This window comes from Haemaphysalis longicornis, unplaced genomic scaffold (assembly GCF_048455015.1).
Source record: "Haemaphysalis longicornis isolate Haplotype H1 unplaced genomic scaffold, Haemaphysalis longicornis Haplotype H1 scaffold_7, whole genome shotgun sequence".
NCBI lineage: Eukaryota > Metazoa > Arthropoda > Arachnida > Ixodida > Ixodidae > Haemaphysalis > Haemaphysalis longicornis.
In genome coordinates, this window is record NW_027526422.1 from 65,633,258 (window position 1) to 65,637,123 (window position 3,866).

Genomic DNA, 3,866 nt, shown 5'->3' on the forward strand with positions numbered 1-3,866 from the left:
CTTAGCAGAAAATGACCATACCTCAATTTTCAATCTACACTTTCCTGAAAATTATAAGACGAGTTACCGCTCAAACGATGCTATCACTACTCCGAGCTTCATTCACTTTTCGCTCTTCACAGTGTAGTTCTGCGCGTTACATAATTACCGTCTGCTATGAATACATGGGCACAAGCTGTGCGAGCACGTTTACACAAAGCGGTTGTAACGTTTTTACGAAAAGCTTCCCAACAAATTTACATAACAAATTGCCGCTAAGACCATATTATTATTGCGCCGACTTTAATTTGCTCGTCTTAAGTAGCTCACAGTAAAGTTGTTAACCTTACATACTTGCCGCCTGCAGCCAATACATGGCATCTCCGGGAAGGGAGGGCACAGCGATATTTTCACCTGCTTGGATAAAAGTTAAGTCCTTCCAAATTTTATGAAGTAATCACAAAGCCACAATCCGTACAATACCGATTATTGAGAAAAATAAATAGTTGTACAATCGATAACCACGTGTGGGATGAGTACTTTATACAGCTACAAGCTGGCCATTCAGATTGAGAGAGACTGAAAGGGCTCTTAATTTTTATTTTTTATTTTTATTTCATTTTTGTTATTACGGTATTTTTTGCATTTTTCAAGTTTTTTCTATGGATATTGTGACCTTTCTGTTATACCATTTAAAATTGCTAACTTCTACAATTACGCATTTGCCGGCATATTCAGGGCGTCGCGAATTTTGTAGTACGCGGTACCCAGCCAAGAATTATTCCGCATTAAAACGGCGCCGGAACTACGGCAATGATTGGGCAATAAATTTAACACCGCTGCTTGCTTAGGAATATTCCAAGGCCGACCCCTTCCCTCTTTCATTGATCGCTGATGGTATCCCCCTTCAAACGGGGACGTGTCATCTTACCAAGAAAAGGTGCTTTTCTTAGGGCAGGAACAAAATGTTTTTTTTTTTTTTTTTTGCAGGTGGTAGTTGTAATAAGCATTATACCACTCTCTTCTTCTCGTCCACCAGCATTCTAATCTTCTTTTTGGCGCCTCGACAGCCTTGAAGTTAAAGGCCAACTGCACTCATATTTCACCTCCACCAAATTTATTTTTAATGTGTAGTAAGTACCACCAAATCAGATCGGACACGAGTGGTAGGCCCGTGAAACGCCTCTTTAATCAGTCAGAAGAGGTTAAAAAAGCTCCGCCGCAGACCTCGCTGCACCTTCCGGCAGATCGCGTAAACAGCCATGACCCGCATGTGATGCGTCAACCGACTGGGGCTTCTCCTTCTGGCCAGCCAGGCAGCTGGAAGACCGGTTGAGCTCTGCTGCGAACGCTTCACCGATTTGCTGCCCCATGCGATCCGGCTTGCTCCCGAGCTGCTGACCACCCAGCTGGTCGCTGGACGGCTGCACCGTCACTTCAATGGCCACGCTCTTCTCGATTTCGGTTTCAAAATCGCCAATTTTTGCTGACCGCTTGCGGCGTCCACGCGCGTTATTCAGCTGTCGCATTTTGCATCTTGCTTTCTTTTTCTGAAGACTATACGGAATTAGTGTTTTCAAGAGGTCGAAATTTTAAGCGCAGTTGGCCTTTAACTCCCTCTGAGCTACCCTTTAATCCTAGGGCTCCTGGAAGCCGAACATTCCCCTCTTGACAATTTGGATACATACACTCGCATTCCTACACTACGAGCCGCCTAGTTTCCATTTTTCCGCAAACCATGCGTACCCCATCATTTTCTGTATACTTCCCCACAAAGCTCTTAGTTCTCAAGCAACCTGCTCCAGCCTCAAAAAGCAAAACACTGCCATTGGAATTTTTGTAGAAATTTTCCGTTCTGATGTCCAATTTCTATGCCCTGTACATCTCTAACGACGTTTTATCTTTCATTTTTTCTTTTGATTTATTGGTTTTTATCTGCGTGGCGTCTTTTTTGGATACCTTGGCTGTCTTTGATTCTCCAGTGTTCTTTCTGTATTTCATGGTTAGCCTTGTAGTTTTTCTTAATGACTAAGCTAACTCCCCCTAGAACGTAAGCTCACGCCCCCTGGTGTACATGTTATAAATGCTCGGCGTCACCTGAGCAGAGAGTGCTCACAGAGGCATGGCGTCACAACCACCTCCCGCATTCTATTAGCGGTTCACGCTCCTGCCCCAGGCTCAATTGCGAACCTCTTCCACCGTCGGAAGTGCGTAATGGACCCAGAGAGACGGCCGCGTCAGAAACATCTGCACAAGCAGGCTTTTCGGCTTTGCTGTCCGGCTGTCACAGGCGCAGATCGTCGCTTTACGGTATGAGGTACTCGCCGCGGATATCATCAACATGAGGTGACATCGTCAGCTGCACAAAAAGAACGCTGCATAACGCAACTGCGCAGCGGCATCGGAGGAATAAGCGAAAACATGTTTTCTCTGTGTTTAACCGCGGTTACTTTTGTAGAACTATGAGGAATGATGGCAAGTAATAGATGCTACTTATGTCATGTTATGGGAGCAGCGGTGGTGTCATTCTAGTTCCGGTCGCCCTAGCGTTCGGACGTGCGAATCATGAGCTCCGGCGGAGCGGTAATGGCGGCTCAGCAGAGCCGCGGAAACAGGCCTAACGGAAGCGACAGCGAGGATTATCAGGTAATACTGCCCCAACTGCCCACTGGTCGTATTGTCCTGAACACGTTATTTTTGCACGGTGATGTGAAAGCAAGACCATTCAAGGTCGAAGACTTCAGGGCCGCGCTCGCACGGACTGGTTTGCTCTCCGAGGTTGTCGCCTTGGGAGCCTACCAAATAAACTACGTGTGGGCGATAACATTCAACAGTGCCGAATCGCCGAAGAGGATATTAGCAGTCACCGAGCTACAGGTGAAAGGCCGGCGGGGCGTCATCATTGACCCGCAAGACCAACAGGTACGACTGAAACTGCATTGGCTGCTGCACGGCGTCGCCGACGAAGACATTCGTGCGGCCCTTGCGCCGTACGGCAAAGTGGCCGAAGTGAACCGCGAACGCTGGCGTGTCCAAGGCGTTACAGACAAGGGGTCAACGACGAGGACGGTGCTGCTCAAGCTGAAAAGAGGCATCAAGCTGGACGACTTGCCACATCAGATAAGAGTCGCGGGAGAGCTCGCCCTAGTGGTGGTGCCGGGCCGGCTTATTCAGTGTCTTCGCTGCAATGGACAGGGACATGTGCGCCGTGAGTGTAAGGTGCCGCGTTGTACCCAGTGCCGGCGTTTCGGACATCTCGCCGCGCAGTGCGTGCCCTCGTACGCGTCGGTAACGGGGCGCGCTGACCCCGATGCGTCTGCTGAGCACCTCATAGACGTCGCCGAAGCAGAGGAAGCAGCGCAAGGAACGGGTGGCAGCGAGACCCCGGGAACTACCGCGACGACACCGAGTGAAGCCGACGCTGACGCGGAGGAAGGAGACGCTGAGGACTCACGCGGAACGCTGACCAGCGAGGAGGAGGGCGCGGATAAGAGCGACGAAAGACGCTCGAACGCCGGGGCCTCCGGGGAAGCGTTGGTGCAAGGGTATATATTCGACTCCCGTTCATATAAAGTCAACAAGGACCATAACGAACTACGAATTAAGGGAACTTCCAGCTAAACAAAAATACAAGCATTATTATGAATTCACAGCTCATTTCCATTGTGGATTTCGTTCAGAATGTCTACTGTCGTCGCCGGGTAGAGCGTGCGACACGTCAGTGTCATTATAGTTGACTTATCTATAAACTCAAAGCTTGAAGCGTTCACCACACAAACTGCTCACACTCCGCTGCGCGCAACAAAAGATGTTGAGGGCCTGAAGAGAGAGGGATGTGCACACTGGCACAAGTCTCAAAGGAATTTCCGGTTTAACGACTGTCCGCT